The following is a 22,280-nucleotide window of genomic DNA, read 5'->3' on the forward strand; positions in this document are numbered from 1 at the left end:
GGATATAAGGTGTCACCTTGTCAGTTTTAAAGAGGTGTCACATGACATCTGCTTTCCTGTACACACACACCCCCTTGTGTCTTCCCTGCTGTGTGGCTTCAAAGGAACTGTTTCTTCTAGCAACTGGGGAATGACTCTTGTGCTTTGAAATCAGGCCTCTGCTTGGGTTTGTGGGTTACACCAGAGGGCACCAGCAGGCTCCTGTTGGCTTCTTCGTGGCTCTGTCTATAAGTTCATTACTTTGTTGATTCTCCCCAGGCCCTAGGCAGAGCCTTTGAGGTGTTGGGAGATGAGGAAGGGAGAGCTGGATACATAGTAGCTGGGGCTGAGGGATCTTGTTCAGCAGCCAAGGGGTCCAAAGGCTACATCAGTGCTCAGGGTGGGTCCAGAACCTACATGGAGTTCCGAGGAAGCTTTGAGGAGCAGTCAGAGCCTTTGAATGCCTTAGGGCTCACACTTCCCAGAAACGTACTGAATGCCCCTCCTGATCCCACCTCTCAAATCACTGATGCAAGCCTCAGGGTCACCATGAAGTGAGAAGAATAATGGTCTCCCCGCCCCTACACACACACACACACACACACACACACACACACACACACATGCACTTACACTTGTGTAAGTGTGCACTCACTCATGTGTGCCAGGACACACTTGTGGAGGACAGAGGATAACTTGCAAGAGGCAGTTCTCTCCTCCCACCGTGTAGGTCCCAGGGATGGAACTCAGGCTGTCAGGATTGGCAGCAAGCAACAGGGTTTTGAGGTTTTGGGTTTTGTTTATGGTTGTTTGCTTTGTTTTGTTTCTTGAGACAGGGTTTCTCTATATATTCCCGACTGTCTGGTAACTCACTTTGTAGACCAGGCTAGCCTGAGCTCACAGAGACCCACCTGCCTCTGCTTCTACAGTGCTGGCATGCACCATCATGCCCAACCCAAACCCAAGGTGTCTGTCTGTTTCCCAGTTGCTTTGAGGAACGTAGTAAAGGAAAACGAAACAAACCACTGGCGTGAGATGGTGTATAAACTGGGCAGCTGCATGTCTGTCCCAGGACACATCGTCCCCCTTCCCTTGCTCTCCCCTTCCTTTCTAACAGCTCAGATACTCTCTTCTGCCCTTCCAGAGTCTGCCCTTCCAGAGTCTGGGATGGGGGAATCCTTCCAGTCAGCCAGAAAGCCTCCCATCCCTGAGCACTGAGTATGAGCACGTCCCTGCACGTTCTTTGTTTGCTTCTCTCTTCTTGACAGTGTAGCAAATGTGCTCTGAGGATGCCCTGTGGACCAGGCGCTGTTCTAGGGCCTGGAGAAGAGTGAGCGGACCCGACCTTTGCTTCCAGGGCCTCCGAGCTGGTCGTGAACTGAGAAACAAGCACGATATAGCAAAACTAGGAGGGAGCACAGGCAAATGGAGGAAGACAGAAAGATCTTGAGTTACACTGGCCATCGAATAGCAAAATACCATCTGCCTGTCCTGTGGCTGTTTGTCTCAAACTTAAGTGGCTGTACTCTCATGGTTCCAGAGATTGGAATGTTAAACATGGCATGAGAGTGTGTGTGTGTGTGTGTGTGTGTGTGTGTGTGTGTGTGTGTGTCTGTCTGTCTGTCTGTCTGTCTGCCTGTCTGTCTGTCTGTCTGTGTTTATGTGTTATTTTTTTTCTTAATGCTATGACAAAATAATCCAGGAAAGACAACTTAAGGAAGGAAGGGCTTCCTTTGGTTGTGATGTGAGGGATACAATCCACTACGGTGGTGAAGTCATCGCAGCAGGTGTGTGGGGCAGCTGGTTCTGTGTTCACAGTCAGGAAGGAGAAAGGTGGGGAGGAAGGAAGAGAGGAGGAGAGGGAGGGAGGGAAGGAGAGATAGGGATAAATAGAGGGAGGGGGTTGTGCTCAGCTCACTTTTCTCTTCTCTCTTTTTCTAAGCCCAAGTTTCCTGCCCATGAGATTATTCTGCCCACAATACTCATGTATCTCCTAGGTGACTCCAAATCTAGTCTAATTGATAATAAAATCAGCCACCACATTGTCCTTTCCAGTCCCAAAGTCCCTATGGTTCTGTTCTGCTCTGAGCCTCTGCCTCAGCCTTCGGAACCAGCATCACAGCCGGTGGTGGTGGGGTTTTAGTCTCAGTACTCGGGAGGCAGAGGCAAGCAGATCTCTGAGTTGGAGGCTAGCCTGGTCTACAGAGTAGTTCCAGGACAGCCAGGGCTACACAGAGCTACCCTGTCTTGAAACACAAACAACAAAATCATCCCAGCAGCCTTGGGTCCTCTCCCTAGGACACCTGCATCCCTGCGGTCATCTCCTTATCTGGGTCTGACTTCCTCTTGTAAAGAACCTGACTGTGCTGGTCTCTCTTCTCAAAATCCTAACTTAGCTACACAAGTGAACTCCCCTCGCTACAAAACAGGATATATTTCTTGGTTCCAAGGGTTAGGACACGGGCATTATTCTTACCACCAATGAAGCCAACCCCCAACCCCACAGGTAGCTCCTTCTGGAGGAGGCCAGTATCCCTTCACAGGAAGTGCAAGAGCAGAGGAGCTAAGGTCAGAGCAACTGAGGCATGGTCTAGGGGCAGCAAGAAGGCTAGCTTTCTAGAAGTCAAAGCTCTGCTCAACTTGATTTCGCCAATCCATTCACGAGGAGGATCCTACCTCTGCAAACAATCATGGTGTTTTCCAGGAATCCAGAGTATCAGGGCACTGAGGAGAATCAAAGCGACCTCTCCAACGCCCTGCTCCTGGCTATCACCCTGGTGTGCAGCTTAGAGTAGGCGCCCTGGATGCTTGTAGCAGTCTGTGGCCACTCCTCTGCCCATATGTACAGATAAGGAGCAAACATAACCTCTGGTACCCAGGTATAATCTTGGTCTGTTTTCCTCAGTGAAGGCCAGGACTGTGTGACTGAGGGAGGATGGGCCAAGAAAACTGGTCTGGGGCAGTGGTAGGAACCTTCAATAGCTGTATTGTTGGCTCTGGGCTGTGGCAGGGAGAGGCACCAGGGTCTGCTGAATGGGTCATCTGTGCTCGCTGAGTCCTGATGCCCAGATCGGGAACTCTCTCGGGATGCCTCCCACTTCCCAACTCGCCCCTAGCTCAACCCAGCCCCTACCTTTTGGCTTGCTGTGCATCCCTCAGGGATCATGGCAGTTACAAGTCGGCTCTCTGTGCTACTGGCTATTGAACTGTGGTCTTCTTTGTCGGGAGGTAAGCTCTGTAGATAAGCCAGGAACTGACTAGTTTCATCCGCACCAGTACCACCCAGCATCTGGCACTAATCCAGAGCTGGGCTCAGAGAAGGTGTTCTCTGTTATGTCTGTGACGGATCGTGCATGAATGGATGCATGGACGCGGGGATGGATACATGCATGCAGACAGAGGTTGATGATACTGTCATCCTTGTTTTACCTGGTCACCTCCTTTTTGAGCTTTGCCCCTAATGTGTACATACCAGCCTCCAGCCCCCTCCACACTCTTGCCAGGGGATCGTTCCAACATACCATCTAGTGAGAAGCTTTTTGGAATTAGCAGCCACTCTGAAGAGGTAGCCACTTCCAGCCTGACCCAAAGCTTCCTCTGTGCCTGCTAGCTTTAGCAGACTCCTCCCCGGTTCTCTCTTCCACCTCAAGCACTCTGGTGTTTCTAGAATGCGCTTTATCCTTGATCCACTCACTCATGCGTGCTCTGCCTGAGACCTCCTGTGCCCACTCACTACCCTGGGCTTCTCTCACCTCAATACCAGCTGTCATAACCTGAGACCTAAGTGGCAGAAACTGAGTCTGATCCATGCCTTTGTTTTCTCCGGGACCCTAGGTGTGGCCATACACAGCAACCGTTCAGCCGATGTGTAAAACCAGCCCCAAGACCCTGGGTGGGAGGAGACCTGAGCAGTGGACACTTCTGCCCTCTGGTGTTCATTTTAAGCCACTGCACCTTCCTGAAGCTTTCAGACCAGTAACATCAGTTAAGATCAAATCTGTTAGAAGGACACTTACTGGATCCCAATTTGGACCTATGAACCAGAAATTTGTGATTCTGAGTTTTGTGTTAACGAGCTCTCCGTGTGATGTGAATACAGGCTAAAGTTTGCAAACGACTCTCCTGGGCAGGAACCCTCCAGGGAGGCTTAGAAGAAAGGAGAAATACAGATACTTACTTAAGGCTGACTTTCAAATAAAATGAAACATTCTGTTACAAATGTTACTTTCCACACCAAAACTTTTTAAAAAATTGTTTCTCTGGAAACTCCTCTTTGGTTAGATGTGTTTTCCTTCTAAAGCTTTCAACCCTATGTAAAATACCAGCGCAATTCTCTGCCTTCACCATCTTGTATCCTTTATATTTTGAATGTTTATTATTTATTTAATTTATTAGTGTGTAGTGTGTGTGTGTGTGTGTGTGTGTGTGTGTGTGTGTGTGAGCTGGGGTGTGCATGTGCACGTGCGTGTCCATAGTGGGTGTGAGCATGCCAGGGAGTGTGTGCAGAGGTTAGAGGTTTTAGGAGTTTTATTTTCTCCTTCTGCCATGGATTTTGAGGCTGGAACTCAGGCTGCCAAGCGAGCATTTTTGCCAGCTAACATTTTTAATTCAGTAGTTTCTATTGTGGGTTTTTGTGGTTGCTACTGCTGTTGTTTCAGACAGGATCTTCTATGTAGCTCTGGTTATCCTGGAATTGGTTATGTAAACCAGGCTAGCTTCGGGTCAGCCTCAAACTCACAAATATCTGTCTGCCTTTGCCTCCTTAGCGCTGGGATTAAAGGCATACACCATCGTGCCTGACCTTAATATTAAGCCAAGGACAATGGCAAACTCGTATAATCTCATTAGGTGTTTCAGTGCTCAGCATTGAGAATTCCAGGCCAGCCTAGGCTATACATGCAGTTCCATAGCTACATAGCAAGAGCCTGTTTCCAAATAAAGAGTTCTGCTGTTTCTGGGTTTTGTTTTGTTTTGTTTTGTTTTGTTTTTGACAAGAAGCCCTGCATTTTCTTCATGAGCTGAGTCCTGCAGACGGTAGCTGGTCCTAGGTCGGTAGCTGGTCCTAGATTGTTTTTTACAATGCCTTCCTACCCAGAGCACAAGGATCCAGAGCTCAAAGACTGACAGGGAAGACTGACTGACTGAATGGGGGAAGAGGGAAGCAGGTTGGGGGGGCTCCCAGGGCTGAGCTGTGTCTATTCTCTCTGCTTGGCTCACAAAGGTTTCTCCCTTTGCCCTTTTCTACAGTGCCTCTCCTGCTACCTCACTCCTGCATCCAGTCCTTCTCTGTCCACCTTTCACATATGACAGCTACCTTCCACATCACCATCAGCTCTAAGCTTGGCCCGCTAATCTATCGATTTTTATGTCAGTCAATGGCATCCTTACAGAACATCAAGCAAGCAAGCGCTTTCCCTCACTGCCCTTACTCGGCAAATGATGAGGGCCTCTGACTGCCTCTGGGTGTGCTGGCTGTGGGCGGGACCTGCCAGCCACCTGCAGGAGAGCTGAGTGTGGGCTCCAGTTAATGTCCAACCAGGAAAGGGCAACTACCCAGGCAAGCATCCTAGCAGGATGGCTGCAGAATGACTTACTGAGCATCCACTGTGTGCCCAGAAAGGTCCCAGAGAGTGGGGACTTATAGATGAAAGAAACAAGCATTGAGCTTCCACAGATGTCCCTTCCATTCTGCCATCCTGTCTCAGATTTGTGCCTTGACCCTAGTGTCCTAGTTTAACAGAGAGCACAGACTCTTTAATTTGCAGAGGGAGGCAGAAGTTACTGCACTCTCCCTCAGAGCCTCACTCAAAGGGCTGAGATGACTTAGTAGGCAAAGTGTCTCTCTGATGAGACCACTGACCCTTCTTCTCCCCTTGTAACTGTCTCCCCTGTGGCCTGGGGTGGCAGTAGAGAGGGCAGAAAGCACCTTCCTTGGCTGGGGGACGAGGGGTGGCCACAGCTTCAACTCAGCACTCAGGAGGCAGATCCCTGAGTTTGAGCCCAGAGTCGTCTATAGAGAGTTCTAGGACAGCCAGGACTATGCAGAGAGAACCTGTCTTGAAAATCCAAAAAAATAGATAGATAGATAGATAGATAGATAGATAGATAGATAGATAGATAGATAGATGATAGATAGATAGATAAGGAAGGAAGGAAGGAAGGAAGGTAGGTAGGTAGGAAATACATATACCCTCCTTTCCTGATACAGTGGGGACCTGGCTTGGAGTGGCTCTCTGTCTGGGACATAGTGAATGTTCAAAGTTGACTAACTGATACGTTTTCCCTAGACTTGATGCAGTCAGCAGTTTCCTCTTTCCTTGTGCCCCCCCTCCTCCCAGCCACAAGCCCTCACCTGGTCCACTGGGAGCAAGTCCCTCTATCTCATCCATACAGGCAGTGAGAGCCCCTTCTGATATGGGCTGACTCTCCCCAGTGTACTGACACCTGGTTGTCAGCCTCTGTGTGTAGGGACCAGCCTGGTCCTCTGTAGCCCCTCAGTGGGGAAACACATAACACTCTAGTAGCTCTCTTGACCTTCCTTCATTTGGCACAAAGGTGGGAGAGAAGCCAGAACAGAAAGACAATTTCCTCTTTTAAAAAACCATTTTAAGCACCGGTAGGTATCAGGCAGGGGCTGGGTGAGGTGTGGAAGCACCCTGTGGCGGTCAGCAGAAGGTGTGGGGTGCTCTGGTCTCCAGCTTTTAGAGTCCCCGCTGAGATCTTAGGGACAGAAAGATCCCTGAAGCTGGTAGAGGACAGAATCCTGCGCTTAGAGAAGCTGCAAGAACAGTCCTCATGTCCCTGACCCTCCTGGCTGCATTCTAGTCTACAGGGTTGGCCACCCCTGCTTCCTCCGCCCTGCTAGTTGAGTCTGCCTCCTTCCTACCCTTTACAGCATTCGGTAGCTTTCCACCCCATTGCAGCAACTAATGTCTTGAAAATTGTCTTTGTGTCCCAACTCTGTCAGCTTGAGTGTTTCTTAAGGTGGGTTCTGACCTACCATTGTGTTCCGGTGTCCAAAGGGCTGCCTGCTGAGATGTTCCTTTGCAGCAGCAGCAGCAGCAGCAGCAGCAATAGGACAGGAGACTCTGTGCTTAGCCCTGGCTGGGTGCCATGTTGTCCCACCCCTTGCTACTGCCTCCTGAGCAGGGACTGTCAACCCTGTGTGGCCAGGAAACAAGCTCAAAGGCAAACAGTTCTGGCCAGGGCCTCTCAGAGGGAAGATGGGAGTCTTTCTGGCCCAGAGGCCCCTGTCCAGGAGATGGTTCCCCTGGGCTGGATGCATGCTAGATGAAGGCCTGCTCACTTCAGACCCCTCTCGGCAGGGGTACTGTGCAGCAACTCAGAAGACAAGAAAAGTTAAGATGGGTGACTGACTTGTAAGGTGAGTGAGTGCTGGGCACATCCAGCCTCATTTGGGCTGGAGCCCCCTGCTGGCAATGACAGGCAATGGCAAGCTTTATCCTTTTAATGGCTCAACCGCCTTCCAGAGGAGCCCAGAGGCTCCTAGTGATGCCGGGAAGCAAAGGCATAGAAACCACCAGGCAGCGTCTGTCTGTGGGAACAGCGTCTGTCTGTGGGAACAGTGGCAGGTCTCCACTGGGCCAGAGCTCAAATTCGGCAGAACTGATTTGCCCAGGAATGAGGGATCAGGGACTTTTAAGGTTGAAATGGGGGCAGTCTTCAGAAAACCAGAGCAGAGGGTTCTCTTACAGCAGCTGTAATCCAATTCCTCCTGCCCATCGGGGGTATCTGGACCATGGGTAAAGGACCCCTGGGAAGAGGAGGTGATGTCACGGTCCAGACCCACACCTGCCTGTCAGCCTCAGGCTTCATAGAAACGGCAGGGCCCAGTGAAGAGAGGGCTTGACTTCATTTCAGTTTCACAGTGGCTGAGCAGCCTCAGATCACTTGCTTAACGTCTCTGAGCCTCCAAGTCTCTCTCTTAAAATGAGGTTACTCACCCATTTGGCAGAGACATAGTAAGGATGACAGTAAGATGGCTCAGGACAAGTGAGGTGGGTTCGGTGTTAACAGAACCACAGAATAACAGTGTTTCTCAAATAAGTGTCTCTCACTTGGAAAAAAAATTGGAAATAGTGGCTGGAGAGATGGCTCAGTGGTTAAGAACACTGGCTGCTCTTCCAGGGGACCCAGGTTCAATTCCCAGCAACCACTTGACAGTTCACAACTGTCTGTAAGTCCAGTACCAAGGCTTCTGACGCCCTCACATAGACATACATGTGTATATATATATATGTGTGTGTGTGTGTGTGCAATATATATACACATATATTATATGTTTAAAAGAAAGAAAATTTAAAAAACAGCCTGGAGATAGTGCAGAAGTGATACAGGGCCTTTGTTTCATCCATCCCTTATCCCAAGGGATGCCAAAACCAATATGGCAGCCAGAGCCCATGTCATTACATCCAGTTTCTAGACTGCAGATAGAAAAAGAACCGAATAACTGCACACTAGTCTCTCGGGGCACTTGTCAGAAGTCATAAACAGCAATTCTGCCTACATTCCATTTATTAAGCTTTAGTCCTGGGAACATACATAGCTGCAAGAGAGTCCGCAGAAGGCACTCTTTGTTTTGAAGGACCATAAACCCAGGGTGTGTGTGTGTGGGGGGGGTTTGGATCAGAAATGTCACTGTGGCAGAAGCAAGGTATAGGTATTAGAATTGCTAGTACAAAGCCTGACCACAGCAGAAGTATGCAGAAAATGTATGCTTCTTTTTCCCTTTTTTATTTGCTGACCTTTTCCCACATAAAAAAGACAGTCAGTCGCTTTGTGCCTGAGGCTAGCACATCCCTTCCTGAGTGTCCTGGAGGGAGTAAGAGAGCTGCAGAACAGAGCTGGAGCTATGAAGAGTCAGGGGCATTCCTGGGTGGGTCTGCCTGCTTGCAGTACCCTAACTCAGCATGTGCTGTCCCCAAACTGAAGGGCCATCTGGGCTCTCAGTTGAACATTCAGCTGTGGTGTTCCAGATGTAAGGAGTGCCCAGGACCTGAGAGGAGGCTCTGGGACAGGGGCAGCAGCTATCAGGACCAGCTCCACACAGCAAGCTGTGAAGTGGGTCCCCTAGAGAGTCCCAGCTTTCTGGAGGACTGGCTTGAAAAGAAAAAAGAAGAGAGATAGCCATGCCGTTCTACGTCCACTGCACACATGCATGCCGCAATGGAACAGGCAGGGTCAGCTTTGCCTAAGTATGGACCTCCTCCTGACCGGAAAGCCACTTACCATGCGCCTGCCTAGGCCCAAGCCTGGGTGGGAATGCCCTGACTCTGCTGAAGTGGTTGTGGCTCAGTCACGTCTGTCACTATCAGGACCCTGTACCATTAGATCTAACTCCTCAACTCATTTGCTCTCTCTCTGCCTCCAGGTTAGTCTTCTCCTGCCTTCCCCTCTCGTTCACATCTCCGCCAACCCTCAGACAGCTGGGAGTCTCCTTCTGTGATTCAGAGAAACCTGAAGCGACCAGGAAAAAAACTGTCATAGGCCCTAGTGCCCTGGCCTGCTGCATGGACAGGTGGCCTCTCCCTCTCTAGGAGACAGCCTGCTGCTCTGCCTGAGTGCGGACCCAGCCTCCCACTTCCTGAAGTTCATCACTGCTCCTCTCATCTCACCCCTCCCACCAGCAGACACACGGCTCAGGAAAACCTTGTCTTCTGTCCTCTGTACTAGCGTTTCTCAGCCTTCCTGGATGCTGCGACCCTGTGATACTCTTCCTCATGTTGTGGCAACCCCCCCCCCCAGCCATAAAATGATTTTTGTTGCCACTCCATAACTGTAATTTTGCTACTGTTATGAACTGTAATGTGACAATTTCTGGAGATAGAGGTTCAGCAAGGGGGTCGAGTCCCACAGGTTGAGAACCAGTACTCTATATCAAACCCGCTCTGAAGAGAGAGGTTTGTACGCCTGTTTCTGATTCTCTTACCCTTGCAGCAGACAGGGATCATGGCTGCCTCTCTGCTAAACTTTCATCCCAAGGTTGGAGATGCTCTTGGGACTCTAGTTCCATGGTTTGGGGAGGGGGATCCTCTATGCTTGTCCCACGCACTGGCCACTGGCCAGCCCTCTCTGGCCCCTCTGGCTACTCTTCTCCCCTTTCGCTGGGTCCCTCTCACTTGATCTTCAATCTCGTGGAGCTCCTGGGCCTCTGCTGCTAGCTTTGCTCGCCCAGACCCCAGGCAAGCCTATAGCCTGTTCCTTCCTCTTCTCTGGCCACACATACTGCTTTGCCAATCCCACCCAATCACATTTTTTTTTATACCTGAAACACCCGGGTTTCCAGAACTCCCCCTGACCCTAGTCTTGTTTGTCTGATGGTGGGCCCAACCTTTTTAATTTCTAATTTTTTTTTAACTGAGCTGTGTAAAGGTCATCTGGAAATGAAAGTTTCCAACTGTGAATTCTGTCTGCATCCCTCATCTTCCTCTTGTACTAGCTAATTGTGGTGCCTTTGATCCCCCCCCCCCCACTTTTTTCTTACAACCTACTGGAGGATTTTATTATTCATCAGGAAATCCTGGGACTGGGGAGATAGCTCAGACAATAAAATGTTTGCCTGGTTAGTATGCAGACCTGAGTTCAATTCCAGGATTCCTCATAACTACAGTGACAGAGCCAGAGAGGTGAGGATGGGTGGATTCCCTGGGGCTCATAGGGCAGCCATAGTACTCAGCCTGTGTAATGAACTTAAGCCATGAGACAGACTCTGTCTGAAAAGACAAGGAGGGTGGTCTGAGGAGTGACTCCCGTGGTTTTCTTCTGCCCCCACTTCTGAAAGACACATCTGCCCCACCTCGCCTGATGTACCTCACCGCCTTGCTCTCCCCCCTCAGTTAATTATCCTCACTACCTTCTTATAGGACCCTGAGAAGAAGCCAGGCTCCCAGCACAGCCTCCATGGCCTGGTCTCTTTTGTCTCTTCCATTCCCACAAGTCGCTCCGTCCCTTCCAGTAGCATGGACACCAGGCTCCTTCGCCTCAGACCTCTGCTCCTGTCATTTGCTTCAGTGTTTACTTGAATGTCAGCCCCCCTTCCTCCCGAGTGGCAGGTGCTCATCCTCTCCCTTCCTCTCCTGCAAAGTCCCTTTAATGAAAGCAGAGATGTATCCCCTGTGCCAGCATTACGGTGACACCAGGCACCAAGGAGTCACTCAGAGTAAACTGCCAAGAATGCGAAAAGGAAGGGTGATGTGAGCTGGTGAACCAACAACTCTTACCACTTTGGGTGGGCTGCCCAGAAAGGACGGCAGGGAAAGAGACCCTGGTCATCTGCTTGAACGGCAAGCACTCTGAAGCAATGAGCCATCTCTCCAGGCCCCACGTATGTCTGTTATCCAAGTGTGATGTTACCATATCAACTATGATGTTGAAGAATACACTGTCTTAAAACAAAAATCACCTTCCCTACATCTCACTGCTGACCCTGAGGGAGGTTACAGTAACACAGGGTTCCCCAAGTTCTGATTTCTTTCACTCGAAAGCTTGACTTTTATCACTGCTATCGATTTACCTGGAAATGTGGCCACTTGCACTTCTTTCATTTTTGAGTAAATGTCTGACAGACACCCAAGTCTTCATAGCTGTCACTCAAATGTCAGTACTTCTTTTAAGTGGTAACAATGTCCTGTGAAAAGGGTGGCCAGTTCAGCTCACACTTTAAGCAATTGTGTGGATGCCTTTCCTGAACACAGTTGTCACAGCATATCCTCTGTGGCAAAAGTGCTGTGTGACACTTCCCAAGCTGTCACTCAGAATACACAAAATATCCCTGCAGCTGCAGGTAACTCTGTGGTAGAGCAAGTGTGTGTGTGTGTGTGTGTGTGTGTGTGTGTGTGTGTGTGTGTATGAGTGTATGCGTTTTCGCACATGTTTACATGTGAGTGCTATGTGTGCATGCGTGTGTAAAGGTAGATAGACAGACAGATAAATTTAATATGTATTAAAGATAGGTAATGAAATAGTAACAAAATAAAAAGAAAATGGAAGGAGGGGCTATGAATCACATGGTGACTTCTTGCATAGTTAGAAACAGTGACCTAGTGGCATTGGCAAGTGATATTTTCTTTTTCTTTTTCTTTTTTTTTTTTTGGTTCTATTTTTCGGAGCTGGGGACGGGGCCTTGCGCTTCCTAGTCAAGCGCTCTACCACTGAGCTAAATCCCCAACCCCCGATATTTTCTTTTTGTATTTTTTGTTTGCTTTTTGTTTTGTTTTGATTTTTGTTTGCTTGTTTATTTTTGCCATAGGTGCTCTCTGTGTAGCCCAAGCTAGCCTCAAACTTACAATTCCGCTATTTCAGCCATCTTCCTGAATGTGGAGAATACAGGCTTGCACCACCATCTCTTCCTTTGAATGATACTTTCATATTATTAAGAAAATTTGAGTGCTGGTTATATGGCTCATCAGGTAAAGGTGCCTGCCACCAAGACAGTCTACTTAAGTTTGATCCCTGGAATTTACATGATGGAGGGAGATAACTGATTCCTCCAACTTCTATGTGCCATGGCATGAACAGATACACACACGCATAAAAATAAGAGAAAAACATTCTTAAAGAGCCGTAACCAGGCTGGAGATATGGCTCGGTGGTTAAGAGCACTGACTGCTCTTCTAGAGGTCCTGAGTTCACACACGCACACACTCACACATACACACGAATTCATACACACGTGCATTTGCACATTCACACACACTCTCACACACATGCATGTGTGCACACACACACCCATGCACACAAACACACACACACACATATCTCCCCACTCCTGTGTACTGCCACAGAGGAACCTGGAGCCTTGCACACACTGCCCTCTTGCTCTACCACTGAGTTATCCAGCAATCACATGGTGGCTCACAACCAACTATTATGAGATCTGATGCCCTCTTCTGGTGTGTCTGAAGACAGCTACAGTGCACTCACATACATAAGATAAATGAATTTCTTATGTATGTTTATAAGCTCATTTCTTAAAGAGCTAGATCCTTCTTGCAGATGCCTTTGCAGTGTCTGGAGGCATGGTTTACATACCTGGCAAGGCCACCACACCCAGGTAAAGCACACACACACTGTGCTATATTGTCACCGCTCATTTCTGCAGTGTCTCCATCTTGCCAAGTTGAAGCTCTGGGCCAACCAGACACCAACCTCCCACCCTGCTCCCTGAGCTCTATGGTGCCTAATGCATAGAATCGTCTGCTGTCTGTCCCGTGTCTGGCTTTCACTCAGTCTGATGTCTGCAAGGCTCATCCATGTCATATCACTGTGTTAAAACCCCCTTCTCTTTTGGTGATGAACACTGCTCCCCCTTTCCTTACCTGTTCATCTGGCTCGCTCCCACCCTCAGCCTAAGGTGAGCAAGGCTATGAACGCCTGTGTGCAAACAGTTGTGAACGGCTCTGCTTCTGGTTTGTGATTGTTATTGCACTCGAAGTGGGCTGCTGGGTTTCCTTGCTTATGGTTTCGCGCGTGTCTGTGGGTGCATCATGTGCATTATGTACACTGTGTCAGAGGACGACTAGTGGGAGGCAATTCTTTCCTTCCATCATATGGGTCCTGGGAATTGAACTCTGGCTGTCAAACTTGGTAGCAAGCATCTTTATCCGCTAATCCATCTCATTAGCTCTCACAATCCTTTTTTTTTTTCTTTTGTTTGTTTTTTTTTTTTTTCAGAGCTGGGGACCGAACCCAGGGCCTTGCGTTTCCTAGGCAAGCGCTCTACCACTGAGCTAAATCCCCAACCCCACAATCCTTTTTTATTTGGGAGAAAAAAGTTATCTTTCCTAAAGCATGTTCTTTTAATGACAACTATGCTTGATCTGAAATTACAGAAAATTAAAATTTGCCCATTTTAATTTATTGTAATGTAAATGTCAATACGTGTGTGTGTGTGTGTGTGTGTGTGTGTGTGTGTGTGTGTGTAAATCCAAAAAATGATGGTTCACTGGGGTTCCCAAAAGTTTTAGTTGTGAAAGTGGTCCTGAAACCAAAGTTTTGAGAACCCGCACCAATTAGCTTATATTACAGTAACCAGCAGCAGGCAGCAGGGGGCAGCAGAGGTAGCCCAATGCAGGTTCCTGCTTTCCACAGAAAATGTGCACACACCTGCAGATTGTGGCCTATGCCCTACACTAAGGGCACTGAAGTAGATCTGACAAGGAGTTCATGGTCCAAGGGCTAACAACCATGCAATTGAGAGTGACGGGGACAAAGTAACACAAGTTCTGATGAGCAGGCAAGGGCGCTGGTTGAAGGACCACTCAGTATGGAGTCAGGATACCCAGTCTCGAGTCAGGCAAGACTGTAGTCTTCGGAAAGGAGCTGACAGTCCTTACTTCTGGTCAGGAATCCAGAAGAAGAGGAGGCCAGGTATCACCTTTCTTTCTTTCTTTCTTTCTTTCTTTCTTTCTTTCTTTCTTTCTTTCTTTTTTTTTTTTTTTTTTTTTTCTGGAGCTGGGGACTGAACCCAGGGCCTCGCGCTTGCTAGGCAAGTGCTCTACCACTGAGCTAAATCCCCAACCCCCAAGTATCACCTTTCATTAACCTGACACAGACTTACCCTACCATGTCCCAAGTCCCAAGGGGTCACGTAGAGCTTCACCTGTCCTTGTGCCATCTGCGGCTCTCCATTCTTTTTTTTTTTAAAGATTTATTCATTTATTATATATAAGTACACTGCAGCTGTCTTCAGATACACCAGAAGAGGGCATCAGATCTCTTTACAGATGGTTGTGAGCCACCATGTGGTGGCTGGGAATTGAACTCAGGACCTCTGGAAGAGCAGTCGGTGCTCTTAACCGCTGAGCCATCTCTCCAGCCCACGGTTCTCCATTCTTAAACCATCATCTCCAGCCCCAAGGCACATCATCTTCCCAGAGCCAGATTAGCTTCCTGTTCCTGTCCGCTGCTGCACCCTCCTTCCTGTCCTCCTGCTCTGGTTCCACCCTAACTTGTGGTCCTTCGTCAGCTGACCTCTCAGGAAGGATGCTCCTGCTTGTGCCTCCCTCTTTACTCACATCCATTCTCTCCCATCATCCACTGCCTCGGATATCCACAGAATGTCTCAGCCCTGGACCTTCCTGTCTTAGTTACGTTTCTTTTGCTGTGAAGAGGCACCATGACCAGGGGATCTTATAAAAGAAAGAATTTAACTGAGAGTTTGCTTAGTTTCTGAGGGTGAGTCCATGACATCGTGGTAGGAAGCATGAGAACAGGCAGGGAGGGCACTGGAACAGTAACTCAGTGCTTACATCTCATCTACAAGTTGCAAGCAGAGAATGTGTTAAACTGGGCCTGGTGTGAGCTTTTGAAACCTCAAAGCCCATCCCCAGGGACACGCCTCCTCCACCAAGGCCACACCTCCTAATCCTTCTCCCAGGTCCACCAACTACAGCCCAAGCATTCAAATACATGAGCCTCTGGGACCCATTCTCATTCAAACCCCGACACTAACCTTTCATCGGTCATCCTTGTTCACCTCTACTTCGGTCTCAAGAAGTTGAGGCTGACAACAGGGCTCAGAGGCTTAGAATGACCTGTTGTCCCAGACCATCCACAGCTCCCCTCCCCACGCTGGAGCCACAAAGTCTTCTTGGTGTATGGCACCAGCTTATACAGTCCTGCTTTATACAGATTGTAGCTGCAGGGTCACAAGGGACATATACGGTTAGGTAGGTGACAAGTCAGCAGACCGGAGCCCTCAGAGGCCCCGTGATGTGTATAGGTGAAGAAACAGGGGCTGTCTATCCTGTGAAGCTTCCTCAGGATGATGCACACATTCAACCCTGCCCCACCAAAGCCCACAGGTCCTCCATCTTTATTCTATCCATCAGGAACCTAAGTGGGGTTCGCCAACTATTGACATAAGAAAAACTAACTCACTTGATCCCTTGAGATATCCTGTGAGGTAAGTTCTCACCTTCCAGACGGGGAAACAGAAGTATAGAGACATCACAGAACTAACACTGGCAGAGTCGGGGTTCCCAATTGGGCCACGTGGCTCCAGAGTCTGTGCTCTAACCACTCCCTGAGGCAGCCTTAGTTTCTCCATTTTGTTCTACAAGTGGATCGATTTTCTTACCTATCACTCAACAGTTCCCTGTTCATGTCTTTGACCTGGGTCCCCTGATTATCTTAACTCTGTGTATCGCTAGATGTTGTATGTTGCTTTTTTAATTGCTGTGACAAAAAGCAACTTAAGGAAGGAAGGGTTCATCTTGGTTCACAGCGCAAGGCTCAGTTCCTCATGACAGGGAAGCCAAGGAGGCGGGATCATGGGGCAGCGGGTCCCATAGCAGTGATGGTCAGGACCGAAAGTGACAAATGATGGCACTCAGCTTGCTTCCTCCACTTTAGTCAAACTGGCACCCCAGCCTATAGGATGGCACTGCTTACACTTAGGGTGGGACTTCTCACTTTAGTAAGTCCAATGTAGGGCTGGAGAGATGGCTCAGAGGTTAAGAGCACTGACTATTCTTCCAGAGGTCCTGAGTTCAAATCCCAGCAACCACATGGTGGATCACAACCATCCGTAATGGGATCTGATGCCCTCTTCTGGTGTGTCTGAAGACAACTACAGTGTATTCATAAACATACCATAATTACTTCTTTTAAAAAAAATAGATCCAGTGAAGAAGCTCCCTCCCAGACAAGTTCCCTGGGTGATTCTAAATCTGGTCAGACTGACGATATTAACCATTGCAGGTATTCAGTGCTCGTATGCTCTCCCTGTGGCAAAGCTTTTGCCCCAGCCAGCTAAATGAGGAGGCCCTGTGCCCAGAGAACTTGGCATACAGGTTCAGAGAGTCCTGGACCAAGGGCTCTGCCTAGAGGGTGTCACTGTCCCAGCCTGGGTGTCCAATATGTGGCATATGACTTGGTTTAGTGCAGGGCACATGGGAAAGCAGAGGGTGAGAGAATGAAACACTACCTCAGTGTGGCGTCAGGGGGTCATGTCCCATCCCTTGTCCTTAGAAGCTCATAACTGGGTGTGGAAACACTCACGCCAGCCCTAATCCATGGGCATAAGTAACAAGAGAGGGCAAGAGCTTCCATTGTAATAGAGTCCAGAGTAAAAATATGGTGCTGCCCAGAGAGACCTGGAGAGGCTTCTTGGAGAAACCAGCCAGTCACTCCCAACAAGCCAGTATACTAAGTCTTGAGGGATGGGACATTCCTCTGGTAGAAAGGGACACATACACGGGCTGGTGAAGACAGAGACCGGGATGGGAAAGCATCAAGAATCTGCAGGCGCAGTGAGCTCAGCTGAGCCAGACCCCCCACTAGACAGTGACCTGCATGAAGATAGGGTCACCACTGCCTGTTGACTCTCACTGTGCCCCGCAACCCACCCCCCGCCGCCACCAAGCACGGTATCTCCCCATCACTCACAGAGCATGAAGTTATCCAGCAAAGAAGCTTTATACACCGAGGTGGCCTATTTAGAGAAGGAATTCGAAGTGACTGATAACTGTCAGCCTGCAAGCAAGTGTCCATCTGGGATGAGAACACCAAGTGCCCGCTGCATGGACATTGCAGAGCTTCTGCAGCTCGCTCTGGCAAGATGCACAAGGCGCTCAGGAGCAGTGGGGTGCACAGAAGGCTACTATTTCCTGTCAGCCTCCAGGCATGGCTTCCTAGCCAGTCCATGCACTGACATCCTCCGGGGCAAAGCCACTACCAATCATCCACTGTCACTCTGTGGCCTCCCTAGCCACAAAAGGCCAGATTGCCCCAGATCAGAAGATTCCTTCTCCTCCATAGGGGCAGCCAGAGGGCAAATGTGGGTGTTTCAAGACCTGAGCGCTGTTCACCACTTGCTGACCTTCTTCGGGCCTCAGGAGTCACCGAGGAAGCCGTGTTCTGAAAAGCTTTTTTCTTTTTGACATTCTGTTCATCTGACCTCCTGAGGAGGCTGTCCCAACAACCAGACAGCTCTACTCTGAGAACCTCATTCATTCATCTCCTAATGCTGAGGTCTCCCAAGGGCCATGGTGGGTGGAGACATTCATCCACAGAGTAGCTCCCAGCCACTAGGGGTGGGGGAAGTGAGGCATTCCTAAAGAATCTCCCATGCAAGTAAACCAGACCAAAGGCTGCCTGGGAGTTCAGGGTGGCAACTCAGAGAAGATGGCATCTGTGACTCAATTACTGTGTGTCCAGCAAGGTTCTAGACACAGCAGTAAAGAAAGCTAGTGAGCACTGGGTCTCAAACTGTCACCTCAGTCCTGCAGGGAAGCAGGAATAAACTCATGGAGAAATACATGTCAGCCCTAGAGGACCACTGGGACAGTCACTCGGAGGAACTCTGCGGAGATGACACACTGTTAGTGAATCTGAAAAAGGTGTGACAGAGAGGCAGAGAGAAGAGGTGGAAAGAGGAGGGGCTACAATAGCAGGCTAAGAGGTCAGGGCTCCATGGTGCTGACAACTCAAAGCTGAAGAAGGTTCTTCGCAAAGTGGAAGGTTTAAGGGATCTTAGCACCACTACCAAGTCGACGCAGGTATCTGCAGTCCTCAGGCAGGCCCTTGTCACGCATCTCCTAGGCTCTGTGTTTTTTTTTTTTTTTTTGTTTTTGTTTTTGTTTTTTAATTAACTTGAGTATTTCTTATTTACATTTCGAATGTTATTCCCTTTCCTGGTTTCCGGGCCAACATCCCCCAAACCCCTCCCCCTCCCCTTCTACATGATTGTTCCCCTCCCATCCTCCCCCCATTACTGCCTTCCCCCCAACAATCACGTTCACTAGGGGTTCAGTCTTGGCAGGACCAAGGGCTTCCCCTTCCACTGGTGATCTTACTAGGCTATTCATTGCTACCTATGCGGTTGGAGCCCAGGGTCAGTCCATGTATAGTCTTTGGGTAGTGGCTTAGTCCTGGAAGCTCTGGTTGGTTGGCATTGTTATTCATAGGCTCTGTGTTTTAAGGACACTTGTTTTCCTACAGAACTCCATCATGTTGACAGTGCACTGAAAACTTCTCGAAGCCCTCTGCCAACAGAATCCAAACTCCAAGCTCCTCCTGGCTTGACTTCACCGACATCTGGCTGGGCTGTGGGCTCAAGAGGATCTTAAGAGATCTTTGGTCCTTTGGATAAGTCTGAACTCCCTACTACCTGCCTCCCACTTTGGCTATTGCTCTACTGCTGCGGGGATTTCTCAGGACCACTGTCCTTTCCTGTTATCCTTGCTAACTCTTTTTGACCTCAGTTTGCCTGTCACCTGCTAACCAACCAATACAAGGCAGAGATCTCTGGAGGTGTCCTTTGCATATGCTGTCCTTTCTGTCCGGAACGGATCGCCATTCCTTCAGTCTTCTAAGCCCACTGCCCACGTGGTTCCTCACTCGCTTACCTGTCAAGTTGCAGCGTCTTGAGTTTCTTTAAGGTGGTATTATTATGTCCTGTAAGACAGGCTCATACTGGTTTCGATTCACTGTGTAGTCAAGGATGACCTTGGACTGACTGAGCATCACCGTAGGAGGCTAAAGTCATCTTCCAAGGCCAGTCTGGCCCAAGAATGTCACAGAGTTGGTGGGTAGAATCCTGTACCAGCAACATCAATTTGGAAAACACCAGGTGGCCCCAACAGTCCTGGTCCACAACAGTGTCAAGGGGTTCCCACGCATAAGATTGATCTGAAGCTTACAGAAGAGTCTGCACTGGGCTGCCTCATCCTAGGACTCCCCAAGCTAATTAATGATATAAGCTCCGCCCACGCGCGCTCACAACATTCATTCATACATTAAAACCCTTCACTCCGGTTCAGTGTCCGGCACAGGACGCTGGGACCTCAAAAGTAGGGAGGGGTGGGGAAGGAGGTGCACAGCCCACAAAAGTCACGATTCGAAGTGCGTTGTCCTTACACACCTCCGCTCTTATTTTTGAAACTGATATGAACCTTCCTCTCTGAGCCGCTGAACGCTGGGAAAGGGGAAGTGCGGGAAACAGATCTGCTTTTTATTTGTACAAACTTCTTATGCGCTGCTTCCTAAAATCTGAACCTTTCACAGCTCTCAAATGCTGTTCAGTGCAAGGAGCCCTAGCAGCAGGGAGGACCTATGACCCAGGTTACCCCATCCAGGGACATCCCAGCCCCACCCTCGCCTCCTTCACGCTTCACCCTCGCCCACTGTTGGCCTCGTGCTCAGTCACAGTCAACCTAAGCCCCCGCGCCTCTCCCACCATCCTGGTCCCCAAGCAGCAGGCTCCCCAGCTACGCTCAGCTTTCATTGTCCTTCTCTAGCCGCACCAGACCACGCTCAGCAAAATTCCTCCCCTTTTCTACTCTCCTATTGGCTCTTCCTGCCCAACCGCGCAGGGACCGGCCTAACAGTGTCCCGCTGGCCCCGCCTTTGCTCGCGGCCCGGCCAGGGGCGGGGGTTCTGTTGGCCCCACCCTTGGAGGCGGGGCCAGGCTCGCAGGCGTTCGGGAACTGCCTCGGTAGGGTTCGGCTCGGCTCGGCTTGGCTTGGTTTGTAGCTCGGGTGGGGGTGGGCGGCTAGGGTGACAGCGGCGGTAGTAGAGGCTGCGGCGCGGGGCTGAGCAAGCGGCGAGCGCGGTGCCGGTAATAGGAGGAAGTGGAGCGGCCCCCCGGAGCTCCGGAGTCCGCTGCCGGGCAGGTCCGCCCAGATTTGCAGAGTAAGCCGCGTCGGGACCTGGGCAGACTTCTTCGTCTTGCTCCGGCCGCTGGCGCCCCGCCTGCCCTGCCCTGCCCTGCCCTGCTTGTCCGAGCCCCGCATTCCGCGCCTGTACTTTCTCAGCCCCGTGGTCCGAACCTGCTGGGACGTTCGAGCCCCGGCCTTGATCCGGAGCTCCGAGACGGGACATTCTCGGCCCCATCATACTGACCCATCTCTGCCGGAGTGTCCTCCGCCCCCGGGTCGGCGCAAGGTGGCCCGGGCTCTCGGACTTGAGTGTAAAGGAGCCGGGACACCCACCGGCCTCCAGCTCCCGGAAAACCAAATCTTGAGCTGCCTTGGACCGAACTGCTTGAAACTGTACTGGCGCCGCCCGGGTCCAGCGCACAGTGAGGGGTCCCAAGCTGGCAGGACAGTCGAACTGAACCCCTGGACTGGTGCTGCGAACCGAAGCTGCCACCTTTCTTCGTCCTAGGCAAAGGATTTGGAGGTGCTTGCCCCAAGGCGAACACAGGGGTTTCTCCTGCCACAGTCTCCAGAGAGCCGAGGTTGCAGGTGAGAGCCCCGGATGCGCGCTGGGAGCAGTCCCCGGAGCCTAGAGGCAGGGCTCGGGTCAGCAGAGGGCGTGGAGGGGACGCCGGCGGAGAGTCAACTGTTAAGGAGAGGGCGCGCGAAAGATAGTAGAGAGAAGCCCGCACTTATTGAGTGCCCATTGTGTGCAGGTCCGAGCCCCGCCCTTGCACAAATCGTTCCTTATCCAAAGCGCAGAGCTACCCCTGAGATAAAAGCTATTGTGTATTGTTGATGGGCGCCGTCAGTTGGGGAAACTGAGGTGTGGCAGGGTTGAGGTCCTCTGCCTTATTGAGGATTAGACTGGGGAGAAAGGAGAAGATAAAGACAGAAAGAGCCAGGGAGGGGTGGGGGAGAAGAAAAGAAGTGGATAACCTGCAAGCGAGAGATTGTCAGGGTGGGGGCCTCTGGGGCATCGAAATCCAAGCACTGGTCCCGAAGCGGAAGAGATCCTTCATATCTGCCAGTCTTGGTTCATTGACATGCCACATCCCTGAAAAGGTGAACCTACGTTGAGGGCAGAGCTTCTCAGTTCCAAAAGATCTCTTCCCGGGGTCCAGGCTGGAGGAACAACCTGCTTCCCATAGTTCGTGTCCCCAAGTTTACTGAAGTACTCTTTATCTGTTAAGGGACTCACCATATTGGTCCCCCAGCCACAGCCACGTGGAAGCTGGAGCTATGGTCCCTCAGAACTCAACCGCCTTCCCTCAACATTATTAATGGGGACACACTGAAGACTTGTGGGGAGCACAGTGACCCCAGGTCCTAAAGTCAGTGAGTGGTTGAGAGAGAAGCAGACCTGAAAGAGATCTCCAAACATCCATCAAGGGGTCCTTTTCCCTTCCCAGCTCACACCTTTCCGGAGAGCTGTGGCTAAGGTGTTTCCCCACCCCAGTATGAGGTTGAGGTGAACATGTATGAGGTAGCAGCAAGCATGTGTGGTTGGAGTTGGAGCTCGGATAAGCCTGACTTCAGTTTCTCTGTGCAGAATGGCCCAGGGGAGAACCTCTCCCTTTAAGGTTAGGGCTGCCAGGTCTGGGGACACAGTCCAGGTGTCTTGATTCCCAGGCAGAAGTT

General features: G+C 50.2%; 1 protein-coding gene across 6 annotated transcripts in view; it reads left to right on the forward strand.

The window, feature by feature from the left end:
* The first annotated feature begins 20,420 nt into the window (after positions 1–20,420).
* Positions 20,421–22,280, forward strand: part of Gdpd5 (glycerophosphodiester phosphodiesterase domain containing 5) — an 81,854-nt gene continuing 79,994 nt past the window's right edge. For 5 of the 6 annotated variants that reach the window (XM_087582263.1, XM_087582256.1, XM_087582279.1 and 2 more), the window contains exon 1: positions 20,421–21,188. The gene's annotated coding sequence lies outside the window, so the exon portion shown is untranslated. 6 annotated transcript variants of the gene reach the window in all.

This window comes from Rattus norvegicus, chromosome 1, assembly GCF_021556685.1.
Source record: "Rattus norvegicus strain SHRSP/BbbUtx chromosome 1, alternate assembly SHRSP_T2T, whole genome shotgun sequence".
Classification (NCBI taxonomy): domain Eukaryota; kingdom Metazoa; phylum Chordata; class Mammalia; order Rodentia; family Muridae; genus Rattus; species Rattus norvegicus.